General features: G+C 39.2%; 1 protein-coding gene across 2 annotated transcripts in view; it reads left to right on the top strand.

Annotated features, from left to right (window-relative positions):
• LOC149805612 (low-density lipoprotein receptor-related protein 2-like) overlaps positions 1-21931 on the top strand; it is a 59719-nt gene that overhangs the window by 280 nt on the left and 37508 nt on the right. The window lies entirely within an intron of this gene.

The following is a 21931-nucleotide window of genomic DNA, read 5'->3' as shown; positions in this document are numbered from 1 at the left end:
TTTCAATTTTAATTTTTGTGTATTGTATTCTAATGTAATGTAATTTATTGTAAAAAATGTAATGTAGCAATGTACTTTTGACTTAACCTTATGCAAAACGAAGTTCCACTTATATGGGTTTATTAACAGGATCATAATTAATATAAGTAAATATGGCGGTCTGGGTCTATACATTTCGATTACTGACTTACCTTTCATTCTTTATATAGAGATAAATTTTGATTACTGACTTACCTTTTCATTCTTTATTAATATATACATTTTGATTGCTGGCTTACCTTTTCATTCTTTATTAATATATACATTTTGATTGATGACTTACATTTTCATTATTTATTATTATATGCATTTTGATTGCTGACTTACCTTTTCATTCTTTATTGATATATACAGTTGGATTGCTGACTTACTTTTCATTTCTTTATTAATATATACATTTTGATTGTTGACTTACCTTTTCATACGTAGATTCGTACACTTTTTGTAATGTCGGTCATTCGAAATGAATAAATATTTTGTATAGTGGTATGTTTCGCTTAATAGAAAATGAAATGATATTCCGGAATCCATCCACTATAATTGTATCGGCTTAATTACAGCTATGTGCCTTACTATTTTTCTGACGAGTATTTCTTTTTCTTTTTTTAGGTTGCCAATTAACGATCTAATTTATTTAGTTTCGATTTTTTGCCAGCTAATCGTATCAGTAAATGGAATAAATTATGAAATGAATGAATAAACATGTAAGCGGAATGTTGGAAAGTGAAAGAGTAACTAGAGAGTAAAATGAATGAAACAATGAACAAGGGGACGAAGGAGCAATTATAAGTAATGTAAAAAAACATAGACTATAAAGGAAATATATATATTACATACTAATCATGATATATAAGAGAATAGTTAAGGGCGAAACTATTTCGCAAACGGGACATTATAGTCGTACTGAAACCAAAAATGTTTATTTTGTCAGTGCTTCATACCACTTTACTCAAGCAATATTTCTTAGCACTTTACTCATGCAGTGTTTCATATCAGTTTACTCAGTCAGTGTTTCATACAACATTACCAAGGCAGTGTTTCATATCACTTTACTCAGGCAGTATTTCATATCATTTTCCCATACACTGTTTCATACCACTTTAATAAAGCAGTGTTTCATAATATTTTATCCAGGCAATGTTTCATACCACATTACTAAGGCAGTGTTTCATATCACTTTACTCAGGCAGTGTCTCATATCACTTTATGCAGCCAGTTTTTCATACCATTTTACTCAGGCAGTGTTTTATACAACTTTACCCAGGCAGTGTTGCATGCCATTTTACTCAGGCAGTATTTCATACCATCTTGCTCAGGCAGTGTTTCTTACACTTTACTAAGGAAGTCTTTCCTACCATTTTGCTCGGGCATTATTTATTTTATCATTTTACGATGATAGTGTTTCATATCTCTTCACACAGGCAGTGGTTCATGCCACTTTACTCAAACAGTGTTTCATACCACTTTACTTAGGCAGTGTATCATTACACTTTCATACTAAGGGTGTATTGCAGACTTTGCAAAGGCAGTGCATTTCATGCTAAGGTTGTATTACACGACTTTACAGAGGCAGTGTGTTTCATACTGTTGTATTGCAGATTTTGCACAGGCAGTGTGTTTCATACTGTTGTATTGCAGATTTTGCATAGGCAGTGTATTTCACACCATTGTACACATGCAGATCATTTCATACTGAAGTTGTATTGCCGACTTCACACAGGCAGTGTGTTTCATACAGAATTTGTATTTCAGAATTTACACAGGCAGTGTATTTCATACGACTTTACTCTGGCAGCGCATTTCATACTAAATTTGTATTGCAGACTTTACCAAGGCAGATTATTTGTTCACGAAGTTTTATTGCAGACTTTATATAGGCAGTGTGTTTCATACCATTTTACACTGGCAGTGTGTTTCATACTGAAGTTGTATTGCTCACTTTAGCAATGCAGAACATTTCATACTGAAGTTGTATTGCAGCTTTTACACAGGCAGTATTTGTCATACTGAAGTTGTATTGCATACTTTATTCAGATGTTCATAACAATGCTGCATTGAAGACTTTAATTAACGGTTAGTTCAGTAACTCAAGTTGTCATTTCAGCATTAATACGTTATTTATTACTGTCTCATATTTTCTAGTAGATTCGAGCTAAATTCAATTGAAATATAGCAGCAACATTGAGTTGCATGTTCTGTTTCATTCTGTCTAGGAATATAAACATCGAACAACAGTAGCAACACCTGTACTTACAGTAGAGGCAATATTAGTATAATCGTGGTAGGAATATGCTTACAATATTATTTTCCTAAGCGATTATATTCAGTCTTAATTGGTAATTAATTTGTTTACATCTACTTTTCATAAACTATTTTAAGATCGGTATAGTCCTAAAAGATTTATCATCTGCGCTAATAATAGCTGTGTACACGATTTAAGTGGAAGCTTACGAAAGTGTCCTGAATATTATGTAAGGTACTTACGCTTGCCCGACGCATGACAATTTGAAACTTATTACTTCTTGTGAAAATTAAAAAAAAATAGGAATTTGAGAATGTGTGGGGATGGGCATGATGTCACTCTAATTTGTTTTATACTTATACCTTTTGTTTCAACTGAGATGCGAGTTTAACTTTAGAATTCGGACATGTAAGAAGTTAATCAACTGAACACTTTCTTTATCTCTTTTCTACTGTTTGTTAAACACTTAAATCAGTTGATCAATTAATATGTTAACGAGTGTGCACGTTAACTTTTGATTGGGATCTCTGAGGAATAATATATAGTCAGCCAGCTATTGTAGAGTGTTAGCCAATCTCCACGAAGTAATGAAGTGATGCATTACTTAGCTAGAATTGTGGACGTTATTGATTCCATGCATACATGTATACAGAGACAATTCATCTCAGCCAGTCTTTGTTCTAATTCATAGACAACAGGTTTTGAGGTTCGAAACAGTGTGGATATAGTTCACTCGGTAGCAGTATCAATACAGCTAGATGATGGTCAATTACCTGTTAACGATTGCTTCAAACTGCATTGGCATACATGAAAACATTTACGTGGCAGAGTAGATGAATCTTGACTAGTGTTATCAGAATATAATAAGGACATGCTCTTATTTGATCTTTTCACCACTTGGTTTTATTCTAAAATTTAAGGATATTTCGCATAAATAATCAGTGCTAGATTCATCAAACTAAATGATTGTTTGCATAGATGTTTAGTTCCCGTACACGTACAAGTATACAATCACACACTTGCACACATATACATATACACAAATATATATATATATATATATATATATATATATATATATACATACACACATACATATATACACATACATAGATACACACATCCACAGGTAAATACTTACACATACACATCGTTAAACTAATATGTTGGACTCCATTTCAACTATGGTGTTGGACTAGAAGAAAGTTTAAATTTCGATGCATGATTTAACTACATTTATTATTAGCACCACACTCTTGTCAAAAATGGACCACGATGACCCAAATATTCCATTTTAATGACTACGGTTGGTTTTACTGCTCGTTATTGATATCATTGTTTGGTTGAATTCCGTGTGCATTTTATTACTCCTCAAATCATGACATGTATTATAACATCACATTTAGTTGGCTTATGTTATACGTTCGTATTTAGTTCATTGCCATATATATTGTTTGCATATTGTGCACATATTTTTTGCCTGTAATCATGTAGTTTGGTCATAGGATCCATTTTTAAGAGAAATGTAGCTGTGTCTTACTTGTATATTAATATATCATATATGCATGCTTTCCTGAGATTTAATTTAATGCTTAACGGTAAAAATAAGTCAGCTAAACAAATCTGTGATTATAGACATTTATATTAATATCACAAAACTTTACACATGTATTACTATATACTTCACATTTTCTTGGCACATACTTAGATTTTACATTTTTCTCCACGTTGGCTACATGCTTTCTGCATCCTATACAGATACTATTCTATGTATAGTCAAGGAACCTGGTGAGGTAATACAACGTAATGAGCCAATACATCTTGATGAGGCAATACAACTTAATGAGGCAATACAACTTGATGAAGAAATACAACTTGTTGAGGCAATACATCCAGATCAGGCAATACAACTTCATGAGGCATACAGCATAATGAGGCATTCAACTTGATGAGGCAATACAACTTGATAAATCAATACATCCTGATGAGGCAATGCAACTCAATGAGACAATACAACATAATGAGGGAATATATCATGATGAGGCAATACAACTTAATGAGGCATACAACTTAATGAAGCATTACAGCCTGATGAGGCAATACATCATGATGAGGCAATACAACTTAATGAGGAATACAACTTGATGAGGCAATACAACTTGATGAGGCAGTACATCCTGATGAGGCAATACAACATAATGAGACCATACACCATGATGAGGCAATCCAACTTGATGAGGCATACAACTTAATGAGGCAATACATCCTGATAAATCAATATATCATGATGAGGCAATGCAACTGAATGAGGCAATACAACTGAATGAGACAATACAACTGAATGAGGCAATATATCATGATGAGGCAATACAACTTAATGAGGCATACAACTTAATAAGGCAATACAGCCTGATGAGGCAATACATCATGATGAGGCAATTAAACTTAATGAGGCATACAACTTGATGAGGCAATACAACTTGATGCGGCAATACATCCTGATGAGGCAATACCACTTAATGAAGCAATACATCATGATGAGGCAATACAACTTGATGAGGAATACAGCTTAAGGAGTCAATACATCTTGATAAATCAATACATCCTGATGAGGGAATACAACTTAATGAGGCAATACAACTAAATCAGACAATACAACCGAATGAGGCAATATATCATGATGAGGCAATACAACATAATGAAGCAATATATCCTGATGAGGCAATACAACATAATGATTCATACAAATTAATGAGGTAATACAAATTAATGAGGCAATACAATTTGACGAAGCAATGCAGCATGACGAGGCAATACAACTTAATGAGGCAATATCACTTAATGAGGCAATATGATTTAATGTGGCAATACAACATAATGATGCAATACAGCCTGATGAGGCACTACATCCTGATGAGGCAATGCATCTTGATGAGGCATACAACTTAATGACGTAATACAAATGAATGAGACAAATATATATATATGGCCTGTACCAGATACATATATGATCTGTACCTAACATGTATATGGCCTCTACCAAATAAATAAATAAATAAATAAATAAATAAATAAATAACTAAATAAATATTATATGTGATCTATACACATTCTATATATAGACACTACCAAATATATATATATATATATATATATATATATATATATATATATATATATATATATATATATATATATATATATATATGGCTTATATCAAATGTATATATGGTCTGTACCAACTATTTATATGGTTTGTACCAAATAACTACACGGCCTATACCAAATGCATATATGGCCTGTACAACATATTTGTATGGTCTATATATATATCGCATGTATCACATATATGTATGGACTATAACACGTATATATGTATGGCCTGTATCAAATATATATATATAGCCTATACCAAATATTTATATCGCCTGTACCAATTACACGTATATCCTATACCACGTAACTATATGGCCTGTACCAAATATCTATATATCCTTACCAAATATATGTATGGCCTATAACAAATATTGATATGGCCTGTGCCAAATATTTATATGACGTGTACCAATTATATATATGCCCTGTGCCAAATATATTTATGGCTTATATATCATGTGTAGCCAAAATTGATTATATGTGTATGCATCGCATTCACTGAATCTGACAAGAATCATCGTGACAATTCCAAAGTTGTCGGCGATTGCTTTGATTTCCATTCAGTCTCACGAATATTGCTCTCCGTTGAAAAATGGTGTGTCGATGACAACTCGAGTAATATCATCAAAATTGATGTTATCGACCTATATTCTTTTTCTCCCAATTTGTTTAATAAGGGATACGTAGTCCGGTACGAACATTCTGACAATATCTTCTGCTTCCATCCCCAAATACCTGCGTTCCTATGTTATACATGAACTGCATGTTTCATTGAATTGTGCCATTATCGATACATCATTGGTTGCAACTAATATTTGTTTTACAAAAGGTCCTCTTTTCGAATTCACATTATATTGCTGAACATGTAATTGCTGATTCAGCCATATGTTGTTGAGCAATTTCATTATTGATTTTACCAACCGAAGATTTATATTGTTTCTTCAGATGGGAATGTAATTGCTTTTGTATATCGAGTCATTGATCGTCGTACTCGATCTGGAATCGATTGAACTGCTACCAATCCCAAATTCGTTAACCATTACATAGCAAAGACGGTAGTGTAATTGCTTTTGGATATCGAGTCAGTCATCGTTCTACTTAATATCGAATCGATTGAACTGATACCTATCCCAAATTCGTTAACCATTCCATAGCAAAGTTTATAATGTCATCAACGACTCGCATTCCAAAGTATTTAAATTTTGTTTAGAAGTATATATATAGATATGTAACATGCCTTCATAAAAATCTAAAGAAAGAAATGCGGTTAAGAAATAACACGTATTTGTATGGATGCATACTTAGAGGTAAGAAAATGGAATTATATTTAAAAATAAGGGAAGAAGACTCTTTAGTTAGTACATGAACTTGAGAGTAGCTTTCTTGAAAGTAGTGAACACAATATTTAATTGATTTCTGAGTTATAGAAATCACTTAATCTGCATTAGTAACTTAATCGTCAGTCTGTTGCTAATGTTGACTATTTACACGCTGTTCTTTTACGTTGTTTTCTCTGTGAGCAGCAGAGGGGGCGAATCCGACATTTTGTCCAATCGTCATTTGGCTTAATTAATACTTTCTGCACTCAGCGGATCCGGTGTCGTCAGCGCCTGGTAAAAAAAAAAAACGACGTCGTCGTCGGGGGGATCGTCCAAACGTCATTTGGTTTAATTAATACCTTCTGCGCGCTGATCCCCAGCGTCGTCAGCGTCCGGTAAGCAAACGCGACGACCGCGTCGATGTCATCGCCCCCTCTGCTGCTAAGTGGTTATTTACAATTTAACCGAATATTTGGTCAAGTCCGATACGATATCGTGTCCGAGGATCATGTAAATTTATCGTTACGAATCCATGTGGGGTCGACTGAGCATGACTAAAAAAGTTTCGAAAAACATTAAAGTCCATGTCACCGCCACACCATGTCTGCCAAATATTTCGTAGCGTGTGTGTATCAACGCCGTTGAATACAGCAAGAATATTACAGTTGTCTCTGATTACTTTTGGAATCTGAGTGTATCGCTGAGTGACATATATCACGTCGGTGTTTTTATGCCTGCCTCTGGAAAATATCCTAGCTGAGTTTTTGTGATTGTCTAACATAACATCATCGTACACAACTAGATTGTTAACGTCGCCATCAATATCATCGATACCTGGTGCATCATTGATATCTGTAATAAACTCGATGACATTTTTTTTAGCGATCGCTGATGCATTCTCGTTGAAATCTTTCAACACCTCGTAGCATCGTTGATCATCCACGCTAGGAGCAACCAAATACAACTTATCCCACTTCATCCATCTCATTATTAAATTGAGTAACAATTGCGTCTTGCCGGATCCAGATGGTCCGATGATAATCATCCGGATCGAGTTTGGTAACGCTGCAACATGCTTAACTGGTTCTCTTGTTTTAGTCGCTGAAAAGTCAATTATATTCATGTCTCTATACATAAATTATGGATCTATATTGTGTGAAGTGTAGAGTGCGTACTGGCACAAATGATATGACAACCGTTACAACAAGAAATAACAGATCGGCGCTTACTGGTAAGTGTGTACAATGCGGTATAAAGAAATTTAGATTTATTTCTATTAGACCCGGAGATGTTTTAAAAAAAAGCGAGGAGGTGATATTGCAGCCAAGTTATCAAAACTCCCCGGAACACCGTGGGCAAAGTATCCAGGAGAAAAGCACCTCCCAGGATATAGCTACTGTGGCCCCGGAACACGATTAGATATCAGACTCGATGATCAAAATCAGCCCAAACCCGGTGAGTATCCAATAAACGCTATCGATAAGGCGTGTCATGCTCATGATGTTGCTTACAAAAGTAGCGATCTGCAACAGCGTCATATCGCGGACGTAAAATTAATTCACGCGTTAAATGCTATTCCTGATAAATCCTTCAAAGAAAAATTGGCCTCATGGTTGGTAAAATCGGCTATGAAAGGTAAATTAATGATTGGAAGCGGAGCTTCTCGCGCTGGTAATTGAAAACGCTAGCGTTTATAATAACAACATGGAATCCATCTATTATTCTCCGAGAGGATACTGGAAGGGGAAGGCCGCAATTGGTAAGCTTGCAAACGCTGCAAAAGTAACGAGGGCCGTTGCGGCTAATTGGTTATCCAGACAGGCTATATGGCAAATTTATCTACCACCGCCTAAACAAATCAACTTTTCGCGCTTTGATGTCAGCGTACCCAATGAAGTTCATCAGGCTGATATACTATTTCTGCCGCATGACAACGGTTACAAATACGCGCTAACCGTAGTTGATGTTGCGAGTCGATACAAACAAGCGGAGCCGTTAAAAACAAAGTCAGCAACTGAAGTAGCCGATGCGTTTGAGCGGATTTATCGAAGAGGTCCTCTGCGCTGGCCAAATTTATTACAAGTTGATCCTGGTAGTGAATTTCGCGGCGCTGTTTTATCAACGCTGAAACATCATAGCGTCGCGATACGACGAGGTCATACTGCGCTACATCGTGATCAGGCAATTGTTGAACGATTCAATCGGACTCATGCTGAACGGTTATTTGGATATCAATACGCGAAGGAATTTATCCAAGAAAAACGATCTCGTGAATGGGTCAAAAGGTTGCCAGGCGTAATTGCAGCGTTAAATAACGAGATTACCCGAGCAATCAACATGAAGCCCAGCGACGCGATTAAAAAAAAGTATATACCCGGAAGATCAAAAATAGATAGCGTTTCCAGGCCGATTCTCGGCGATGTCACCGTGAGATATCTGTATGAACCAGGAGAGCTTGAAGGCGGTAAAAAAAGAGCTACTGATCCTATTTGGAGTGTTACCACACATAACATATCAACGATAACACGGTCAACTGATAGACCACCGATCTATAGACTGGATTCAACTGCCCCACAGCGGGGGTTTACACGCGAGCAACTACAAGTGATACCTGACGATACTCAATTGCCCCCGCGTGGTCTTAACTAGCGCCGTTGCGTCTATTGCACTCAAGACAGGTCAACCTCACATTGTTTTTGACATGACCGAGACTGTTATCGATCCTGTCCACGGTAAATTGGCGAGCGTCTTTATCCAAATAACGCCAACGCATTACACAATTACAACTCGCGCAGTGATTATTCTGTTGTTGTCGTAACGCAATTATTAATTCGGCATCAATATCAAACGCCGCTGTTTTTTTTTTATCCTGTTGGCGGTAACCCGAGAGTTTTCTATCAATGACGCTTGCATCGATGGTGACTCCGTCACTGGCTTCGTCACTGACTCCGTCAACAACAATTCTTCGAAGCTGATTTATTCTCCGTACTCGGGACACCGCAAGATAGACTAGATTTGACCATTCGATGCGATTATCAACCATCCAAACAATTGTATCCGTGATAGTCAGTCCCTGCGAGGAATGTATTGTCGTTGCGTATCCTAGCGTCCACGGGGATTTATCAGCACGTAGCGCGTCCTCGACGACGCTGATATCAACGAGCACGATATCATTCAGCACGAGAATTTGTTTTTTTGTCCCTGACGCTGTCGGGGCCGGGATTTCAACTTCAATGTTCTGCCGCCGTGTGTCTGTGGGTCTATAGCATAGCGTTGGAAACTTTTCCTTATGCAACGTAAACAACTTCCGCTGAAGTGTGTCTCTGACTATCTTTCTACTCGCTACAATTAAATCGTTTGGTCTCCATGTTTCCCAGAATTCATTTAACGGCGTTTCCGGAATCACCTCGCGGACTATTTCACACTGAATTCTATCCGGCTGTAATCTAATTAATTTTTTAACCTCGCGCAGTTGTTCATCAAGTGCCCGGTAATCAGTATCGGTTTCTTCATAATAGTCCACAAAACCCTTTAACCAATCATGTGGACCCTCGCCGACAAATGGTGGTGGTTGGCCATGGTCGCCACACATGATCACCGCTGCATTCGCGTGCAGCAACCACTCAAGAAACATTTGTAAAACATCTAACGAAACAGTACATATCTCATCCCAGATGATAACCTCAGGAATAAATTTTTCGCCCATTCGATCAGGAGTCCACTCACCGCCGCTGTATCGAAAAAAGCTGTGATAAGTAACGGCGTCAACATTTCGTTGTTTTATCTCTCGCGCTAGTCTATGGGTCGGTGTAAGCACGATTATATTTGCCCGCGTTCGAAATAATTCAATTGCCCGAGTCGTCTTTCCTGACCCGCCACAGCCGCTTAAATAAACTGTTTTATGTCTACAAATTGGATCAGAACACGGTGGTGCATTGGACCACTCTGACAATTTATCACCGCGTAAGTAATTGTTCTCAACGGTGACATCTGCTGATGGTGAATAATCGCGTCGTATTTCATTTTTAATTCTCCATGTACCCCAACTCTCGTCCGGACTAGTAAACCCGGCTACGTTTTCCTTGTACTTTACGTCAACATAAAACGAATCAACGGCTACTCTAACCGCGGTGTCGGGAAATTTATTTATCATCGAGAATAAATTTATGCAAGCATAACCCAGCATAGACGCCCTCAAATACGGGTATGCCGGGCTGTCTCCATCGCTGTAAGTAACAACTGTACCCAACCTTGTTCCATTGGACAAGAAAGCTGTTTCGCAGTTCACGTATCTATTTTTCGCCACTGCGTCCTTGATTACGAAATCATATTCTGCGTCATCTATAATCAGCCGTGAGCAATATCGTTTGTAGTCGCAGTTTTTTCCACCTTGTGTGAACTTACCGATTATTCTTCTACCGAGATCTTTTGCCTCGCGGTTTCGTTGGTTAAATATCCTCCTGGACCATTCGATGATATATTCCTCGTCGGCATCGATGTGTTTTCTGGATTCGTCAATTATGCTATCTAGACGCTCCGGTTCTGGTAACCAGACTTCAGTCTGCGCTCGGTATGATATAATCGCGTCACTGACAATCAACGAAATTAGCATTTTACAATCAATCATATACCGTAGCAGCGCTATTGGCAACCACTTCTTTTCAGACATGTGCCTACCGATCCAAATATAGCAACAGCGATGAAGTCCTGCTGCGAATTCAAATGATACTATGCGAGCGAATCCGGTTAAATCAAAATCAGGCAGTGGTCCATTAATAGCAACACGAGTCATTTCATGTCTGGGGTGTCCAAATCGTTTGAAATACTCAGCGGCGGATCCATACCCGAGAAAACTCGCTGGATAACAGGCAACCATATCAACGGAAATCATAGCGTCGCGGTTGTATTCAGTGTTCCATAGTCCACCGTGATAGTATTCCAAGCAACTGGATTGTACATCCGGTAAAAATTCCCTGCGCGTTGGGCTCCACGCATTTTTCTTTGCTGCAACATGAGCCGCAACCGATGGAATCGTAAAACAATTTGTTAGCAGTTGTTCATCATGCTCCTCAAATTCTATGGCGGTTTTTTTCATCTTGTTGTGAAATGCTTCAGTGCGATATAATTCACCGTTTGGTCTTACAAACTGATCAAAGGTATCCGCATCGTTTTCAGCGCTGCGAAGTAACCACACTGATACAGGGTCGTTTTTACACAAGTAGGCAATAGCATCAAATAGTTTCCTCTCCGCGAGAAAACCACCCTTGGAGAATTCTTCGGGTATATACTTTACTGTTCTATCCCGTGGAAATATTGTGATCGCGGGCGTCCATGCGTGTTCGTTATGATCAATAATTTTGATTGGGGCCCCATTTGATTTATACTTCGATTCGTATAATACTTCACCGGTTATCGTTGTAACGGTTATTGGAAATCTCAACGACGTTTCTAATCTCGCTATGTCGCTGATGGTTGCTCCACGCTCTTTTAGGGTTAGTTCCCACTGGTTGATTTTGCTACGTCGTAAATCAGTCAATTTGTTTCCTCGACATGCATTTGTAAAATGCTCTATTATTCGTTCTGCTACACAATTTATCCCCGTTGACTGTTTCATTGGTTTCAGTTTTCGGATATCAGGTTTCTTATTTAACTGGTATATTCCATAAACAACTGCTGTTTCAGGATACGCTCGTTCATAGTATGGTTTGTCAATTCCGGTTAACAACCCCGGCTTGGAGTCGCGGCTGACAATGACTGTTTTCTTGTCGCTGAGAACTGGTTCAAATTTATCACGTATGATCCAATCACCTGATTCCACCCGGACAATGAATTTTACTCTGAAGAAATACTTTTTACCGTCAAGTTGTGATATTATCGTTGCTGCGCGGTTGTCGTTCATGGTAGCATCAACAACGCCATCAATTCGAAATGTTGACCAACTATGAGATGCACCATCACGCTTGAATTCATCGATACAATCGCGTATTTTATTCAGCAGGGTTCTATCGTTTATTAACGCTTTTGGTGTGTCCTTGAGGACTCTATCGAGATTGAATTTAATATTTTTCCAGGGCTTAATTACTGCTAATCTCTCGAACTCCTCATCCATATAATTAAAACAAGTATTTAAATAAAAGAATATAGTATAATGAATAAATGCAAATGGTTGATGATTGGGTCGATAACCCCGTGCAATAAATCATGTAGAGGTGAATTTTGCGGGTATCATTTACAAAGCGTTCGTAATGGTTCTCTTGGCCCCCTCCCGTGCTTGGTTTGCCGCGTTGGTGTAAGAGGAAAATCGCAGTTGTGTATTAATTGTGGCGGAAAGCGATACAGGGAACTAAAACGCTATTATGACAAACGAATTAAAAACGCCGTCATTGACCCCACCGCTGACTCCGTCATCAAAACCCCCCAGACTATGTTGAAAGATTTATAATTAAACCAAATAATAAATTAGACAAGTAGTATTATTATATAAATGGACCAAGAATTTCAGCCGCATCCCCTGCTCGTCAATTACGAGGCATCTTGCGACGGCATTGTTAGAAACCGCAGACTAAAAAAACCGGTTGGATGGAAAAACAATCACGGGTATTTAATGTTTACTGCTGGAGGGAAAAAATATCTCTGTCACAGAATCATCTATGAATGTTTCCACGAATTGATCAAAGATAGTCTCGTTATTGATCACATTGATTCTAATTATCAAAATAACAGACTGTGTAATCTGCAAGCTATCTCTCAGAGTGAAAATATTAAAAAAGGCCAGACTGGTAAGTACTCAAAAGCAGCAAGGGGCGTCAAATCATTTGATACATCAACGCACGAGGAAAAAATATTTCAGTCAATGAATGAGGCAGGAAAATATTTTGACATTTGTAGCGCCTCAGTACGATTTGTTGCAGAACGAGTATATCAAACAGCTTTCTCAAGTAAAAACGGACATAGAATTCGATTTTCATATCTGAAGGGGGATAACTCGTGAGGGTATGACGAAGTCGCCATGATAGAGTTATGCTGTCACGTGATTGCAAATAGTCGTCTGTTTCAATGTAAATGAGTTACCTATGCGCGTTCACCTGGAACGCACTACGTGCTTATATTTTTTAAAAACTCGTTATTTGTTAGGTGCGTCCGTAGTCCGATGCAAACATGTTTGACTATGAAACTCGAGTCAACAATTTACGGGTTCGCGCCTCGCAGCGGGCAATTGCCTGGCGGGAAACGGTTAGATGTTTTTTTTTCTATATAATTGGGGGGGAGGGGATAAAGCCCCCTTCGTTGAAGTTCAAAACGAACCAAAACGCAGCCCACACTATCATTCATAGTGTGCGCGGTTGTTTTTTTCCAACTACGCAACCATGATTGATTTTTATGGGTTGCGTTTTGGTTCGGTTGAGTGCAAACCACGCCCCCGTCATTGTTTGTACTGTCCATAATTAAGTATATGTATGCCTGTAATCTGCCACAAACACTTCTGCAACATCGAGTGGAGATTTACGGCATTGTACTGTCCATAATTAAGTATATGTATGCCTGTAATCTGCCACAAACACTTCTGCAACATCGAGTGGAGATTTACGGCATTGTACTGTCCATACAAAAAACGGGGGTCAAAAATGACCCCCAATAATTTTATTAAAATTTTTGATATTAGAAATAAGATGTTTATAAGAATATGGATCCCCAAGACATCAATAATATATTAACTGAGATTTCAAAATTAAAAAATCAAGGAATTGTATTATCTGATAGGCTTAACAGCGAGGAAATATTATCCGATTATGAGGTTATAAACGAGCAATCGAAGCGGGGGCGTTTTACGCTAGCCCGCGAGTGTTCTTTTATAAAACGATTACAACATACAATTAATGAGAACCTGTATGGCAATGACGTAAGCGTATTCATTGGGTTATTCACTGCCGTTGAAACAATACGAAAAAAACTCGGGCAGCTTTATGAAAAACGCCGCGAGATCTCTAGTAAGATTAAAAACATTAGGAGGATTATAGACGAAACCCCTGTGGGGAGCCTCAGCTTGAAGTTACCTGTGCCCACGTCGCGTGACGAAGTCGGCATACCAATGTAACATTATATACATGTGATGTGAAAAAGTAATGGTTTATTTTTTTTTCGATGAAGTCGTACTATAACGTTTTTAATTACCTATCCATATACACACAATGACACAACTTTCGCTTCGATATATTTCTGCCACCATGGAAAGACTCGGCGGAAAATTAGAAAATTTTATTTGAAATTGCGGATCAATTTACAATAATGGTAGGTGAATCACTTACTACTCGGCTAGCCAGAGAGCGGCTAGCAGCGCTTAAAAAGTTTATACCGTTACGAGACAGAGTGAGAGAGAAACTTCAAACGCGGCAACAAATGCAAACTGATTTTGCTGTTGGAAGTGAACAGTTATTTGCCCCGGTAACTAAAGCGACTAAGGATGTTACAGCGGCAACAGAACGAGCAATATATGGAGATATTCCTAAGGAGGGCGAGCGACGAGAAGTGCCTCTTCTTCCTGTACTTGAAAAGATAGCAGCAGAGACCGAACAAACAAAAAAGTCTCTGGAAACACTTCCCGTGGATATAACAACTACTGGACAGCAACAACGACAAAAAGAACGAGTACTAGAAGAACTACGACGACAAGGTGATACTAAAGAAGAGGAAGAAGACGTTACTACAGAAAAAATGTATTCACCACAAAGTATATTTACACACGATGTATACAATAAAATTAAAAGTTTAGATGTCACTGAATTAGCTAGATTCACCTCGCTGAATTTTTCACCTGATCTAAGAGAAAACGCTGTAAACAAAATGTATAAAGAGTACATAAAAAATGACAAGAATTGGATGAAAAAAGTATACCTGGCAAAACGCGGCAAATTTAAAATCACAAAAAATATTCGCAATGATTTCGAGGATTTTAAAAAGATGGTATTGAGTAGAGTGGATAAAGAAAAGTCAACTGGATTTCTTGGTAAATGGGACACAACTAAAGAAACAACTGGAAATGGATATTTAGGCAGCGGCTTAGTTGGAAACGCTAGTGTTACTTGTCCTGGTAATGTTCTCAGTGATATATCACGGTTAGAAGTACTTATCGGAGGGAAACGAGCCGGAAATAATTCCAGAGAAATTATTAATGAAGCCGCTGATATTTGCAGGCGGCTATTTGCCGGCGGTGTAATGGGTATTAATATATATCGAATGCTCATAAACGAACTCGTGGATGGTTTTGATGACCACGGTCATCACAGCGATTGATCAATCACTGGTGATCACAATTACTAATTGGAAAACATTAACATAATAGTAAGATGATCATACATTACAACCATGATAAACCAGTACTCGTCTACGTGGTAAACTCGCGATTGCCTGTTTACCGCGCGTACTATGGAGATGGTCTCGGTAATACCATTGCGGGGTTATTTACAAGAATGGCTCCAAAAGTAGCGCCGTTAGCCAAACAATTAGGAATGAAGGCTATTGATGTTATTCGTGATAAGGGAATCAGCGCTATTGGAGATGTTGCCGGAAAGGCGCTTTCAGCCGCGCGGGACAAACTAATGTCGTTGGTGAGGAGAAAAAAACAGAAACCACCGGTGATGCCATCAACGACAGTGATGCCTGCAAATGTCAGTAAAGTAATAAATGACGCCGTGGAAGAAAAACTAGAGTCGTTGGCGACGACTCAGTCGTTGGCGACGACTCCGCCAATGGCGACTTCGCCATCCGCCGATGCGGCAACCAACGCGCTCATGAACGCGATAGCGGGAAGTAGTCTACGACGAAAACGACGTTGATGGATTTCAATTGAAAACATCAACATGAATAATAATAAAACGTTTGCGCGAACCGCTGATCCCGCGTTTGATATGGCTGCCCCAGTGCGCAGGGATGATTCTATCCGCGATTATCAATATTATTCTTATTATGCAGCGCAACCTGACCTACGATCGCGAATTGAACTTCAAGTCCAAGATACCAGTAAATACTTTCTGCCGTGTGAAGCGTTTATCGAAATTGAGGGAGAACTCGTGACAAATGCTGCCGATAATGCACCATACGCAGATGACGATCGTGTTCGAGTTGGCTTCGTTAACAACGGTATCATGGCGTTATTTGAGAGCGCCAGATATCTTATTGACGGGCGAGAAATTGAATCAATAGAACGCGAGGTTGATGTTGCAACGACGATAATTGGGTTAGCGAGATACTCGGATGATTATACAAGATCGGCGGGCCCATCTATGATGTTCGCAAAGGATATCACTAATAACGCTGATCATCTTCAGTACGTTAACGTGCTGGTGGAAAGAGATATCGCAGTTGACCCACAGGCTGAAGCAAATAACCCAGACCGCAGAGCAAGACCAGCCGCTAATTTCAATATTATAAAAAGTCTTAACGGTAATTACAATATGGGATTTGCAACACGAGTAGAAATGTTGCAAAAACCACGCCGACAGTTTTCATGCGCGATTCCACTCCATCACATATTTGGATTCTGCAGAAATGTCAGGAAGGTTATCTATGGGGCTAAGCATACAATCGCGCTAACGCGAAGGGGTGATGATAACAATGCAATATGGCGTGCTGCTGGCGTCGCTGCCGGTAAAGTCGTTTTAACTAAAATGGCATTGTGGATGCCGGTGCTGACTTCATCAGTTACCACGGAAGCACGATTGTTAGCATTTATGGAACAGGGAGGGAAATCGTTGTTGAGTTGGCTAGCGGTAACAACTGATGCTAAAGAGGATAACGTCGCCGATACGTTTACATGGCACCTGGCATCAAAACAGCGTGTTTCAGCCCCGCGTCATATATTCATAGCGCTACAGAATAGGGAACGATTGGGCAGTCAAGAACACAGCCATATGATATTTGATCAATTAGGAGTCAGGGATGTTTCGCTGAGAATAAACGGACAACAGGAACCATCCGAGGATGTACAGCTTAATTACGGCGACAACCATATCGCACGTGTGTATCATCGATTGCTGTCATATATGGGTCGTGATCAAAACGTCGACACTGGTTTGCAAATATCACAACTTGATTTTAAAAAGCTGTATCCGATTTATTATTTTTCGCTGGAACATCTTGATTTAACGAGACAATCCGTCGTTGATATACACTTTAGAGCTCGTATAGCACCGGGTGGTGCCAATTATAGAGCGGTTGCTGTCATTCTCAGCGATAAATCAATGCTGTTGGAAGGTGTTGGTGGACGAATGAGAATCGTTGATGCGCCAGTGGAAAACATGTAATTGAAAGCACAAACGCGTTTACAATAAATGTCGTATAGTGTCGTCAGTGTAGAGTTGACTGATGGTCAAGTCAAGAAATTACGATCAAAGTCGGCTAAACAATGCGGAACCACAATAACGCTGAAGCCGTCGCAGATGGCGAGTGGTAATCATAAGATATCGTTGACGGCGCGTCAAATAAAACATTTCAATGATGCGATGAAGAATAAAAAGGGTATTCAAATAGATTTTTCGGCCGCAGCGATTAAAAACATGGAAAAGACCGGTGGGATATTTCCGCTGTTAGCTGCGATTCCAGCGTTGATTGCCGCGGCCGCACCAGCAGTGGCTAAGGCGGCGGCGTTGGGGGCTGTTGGTACCGCAGCGGGGATGGCATTGAAGAAGGCAACCGGGAAAGGCTACAAAAAAAAACGACCCGTAGCCGGAAAGGGTCTAAGACTACCGGGAACCCCGTATTCATGGTACTCGGGAAAGGGTCTAAGACTACCGGGAACCGTTTATTGACTCAGGAGTCAATGACTCCCATGTCTAATTTTGATTTAATAGACGCCGCCGACTCGTTAGCGATAAAAAACTTCAGAGGTGTTTTTATGAGGGATCAATTACCGGCGGCACCAAGGAATATTGAAACCGGCATAATTAACCTCGATAAATCCTCCGGAGCGGGAACTCATTGGGTTGCATACGCGATTGATCCGCGTGAGATCGTCTATTTTGATTCATACGGGTTAGCCCCGCCGAACGAGTTCATGCGGTATATCCGGGCGTGTTCAGCCCCGGTTTTTTATTCCACGCTGCCAACGCAGCAATTAAGTGACCCACCGATATGTGGCCGTGAGGTATTGAACGTACTCGCGGCGATTTCATCATCGCGGAAACCACCTCATGTGGTTGTAAACGAATACACTAGTGGGGTCGTAGAGGCCCGGCGGGTTAATTAGAAACGCCGTTTTTTTTTACAATAACGATGATTGATATTTGGGGACGACCGGTTTCACGGAAACGCTCGCCACCGATGACATAAAAAAACTAATCGAGGATGAAATCGCTGATACGTTGAATTTAACCAGTATTGACCCAGGTGAAATAGTCGTATTTCAAGACCGCCAGGGTAAATTGAAATCCAGTAATGTGTCGCTGGATGACGTTTTAATACGACAGCGTGATGCCGCCGAAGACACTATCGCGTTGTATACCAGCGACGGACGACTCAAACCGGGTGAACATCTATCGACGATAACATTAGTTAAAGACGGTTTTATAAGGTTGGATAGATCGGTGACCTAACTTGACGCGCAGGTGAAAAAATCTGCCACCGAGGTGAAAAAATCTGTCACCGATATACAACTCACTACCGCTAGTTTTTTCGGGACCCCGACGGTAACCGAACCGAATCTTGCAACAATAAGGAATACTATTTTGGATTTTGCAACGCTGTCGGGCCAATTTTACACGTTACGAAAAAATGTTAACAGGATCGATGACAACTTTGATAAATTTTTTGGTAAGAAAAATGCCAAGCTGGATGAGATTACAACAACTATAAATGATATCACTGCGTATGGACAGGAAATAGGAACAATCAAACTTGATGTTGCAGAGAACAGAAGTGGTGTAGTAGTACATGAGCGGGAAATATAAATAATCGGCGCTAATGTTGCAACGATCATAAATAATGTAGACTCGCATAGACGGAAAATAGAAACAATTAAAACTGATGTTACAACGATCATAAATAATGTAGACTCGCATACACAGGAAATAAGAACAATCAAAACTGATATTGAAGCGAACAAAAAGGGTGTAGACGCGCATACACAGGAAATAGAAACAATCAAAACTGATATTGAAGCGAACAAAAAAAATATAGACGCGTATTGGCGGGGAATAGGAATAATCAAAACTGATGTTGCAGCGAACAAAAAAGGTATAGACGTGCATACATATGAAATAGGAACAATCAAACTTGATGTTGCAGCGAACAAAAAAAGTATGACCGAGAATACACGGGAAATAGAAACAATCAAAACTAATGTTGCAGCGAACAAGAATAATATAGACGCGAGTTGGCGGGAAATAGGAATAGTTACAACTGATGTTAACGCGATTAAAGACGGACTACCGAGAGTAGTAGAACAATTCGAAAAAATAAAAATCCCTCATGAGAACACCATCAACACAGTATACACGATTCGGCATGGATCATTCGCTTGGACTCCTACACAAAATACAGTAAATATTACCGCAACTGTTAAGGGCATTTATCGATTGACACTGGTTTCAATGATGCAGTTTAATATATTATCGTCGAGTTCATCCGGGTTTAACAATACAATATCAACAATTATAAACAGGGGCGCAACTGAACCGTTTACAATTTATGCCGTTGATGGAAATCTAGCCGGGGCAAACATCACATGGTATGTGGAATTTGTAGCGGATCTAAGTAATTAAAAACACTAGCTCTTTTAAAATAAAAATGACCACCAAGGAAATTGAATCAGAGGTATCACCGACGTCACATCAATATCGATTCGATACCGCAAAAGAGTTCTCCGCGAATTTGAAAACGCTTTCCGAACAATACCGCGCAAAAATAAAAAAATACCGCCGAAAAATAACCGCCATCGACGCGGTCGTGTACTCGGTGTCGGGTATAGTAGCCGGTACCGGTGTTATTTTATCCACGGTGACCACGATAGCCCCGATCGCTGTTCCAATCGCTATCTCCGCGATGACAACAATTGCTGGAGTCGCCAACGCAATCACTAGGAAGATATCATCGTGTTTCCAGAAAAAACTCGACGAGTATACAGTAAAACATCAAATAGTATCCGACGCGTACTCGAAATTATCCGGGTTGATCTCGTTGTCGATTGATAATTTGTTCATATCCGATGTTGAATTCTCCACGATGGTCCAGTTGTACAGCTCCGCGATGTCAAAAATCGAGGATTTTCAACTGGAAGCCGGAACCACTTCAATGGGCTCTGGTTGTTGAAATTAGACACTAAAAACAACGAATAATAATAATGTCGCTGAACCCCGAAGGGTTTCAATTACTTCAGCGGATCGCGGAGAACACCACTCCGGTACAAACAAGTATGATATCAGTGACATCAACGAAACCCGAATTCAGTGTGAACTTTCCATCACCGGTTCCAGTGAAGGAAATAGCGCTGGCAAAATTGCGAATATATCACAGTTGGCCTAATATCCGAGCGGACGCATTTAACGGACAACAACCTAATAACTCGCTGGTTTTTGCATGGACAAATAAACCCGATGGAACCCCAGACTGGAAGGAGGTTACAATACCAACTGGGTCATACCAAATAGAACAAATCAATGGAGAATTTCAGCCCAGGATAAAATCGATCACAGGAAAAGAATCAAAAATCGCTATTACGGTTCATGAACCGACGTTATCGTCGACGATTGAAATAAGCACACCGGGGTATATGGTTGATATCTATAACAGTTCAATAAGAACCATACTAGGATGGCCTAAGAATCCACCTCATGAAATCTCCGCGGGCAAGCAATCGTATCATGAGATTAATCCCAGTTATCGAAATAAATTGTCTGTTATGAAAAACGCGTTATTACCCAGTATATTTGCATTTCAAGACAGGAATAACATGCAATGGTATTTTCAGCATGGGGAAACTCCTGGATTGCGCACCACATTCGCAATTAGTATAAGGAATATCACTGATATGTTTGCCGAGATTAATCAGTATTACCAATTACAACTAGAACAGCTACGGGAAACAAAAGAACGAAAACACGTTGAGGTGTTAAATCAACTTATATCAGACATGGAATATATTAATAAACGAATCGTTGAGACAATATCTGCTAACAGCGATGAT

This window comes from Sinohyriopsis cumingii, chromosome 2 (genome assembly GCF_028554795.1).
Source record: "Sinohyriopsis cumingii isolate HCF-2022 chromosome 2, ASM2855479v2, whole genome shotgun sequence".
Taxonomy (NCBI): Eukaryota; Metazoa; Mollusca; class Bivalvia; order Unionida; family Unionidae; genus Sinohyriopsis; species Sinohyriopsis cumingii.
Note: the sequence above shows the minus strand (reverse complement) of the source record. Positions and strands in the feature narration are given on the sequence as shown.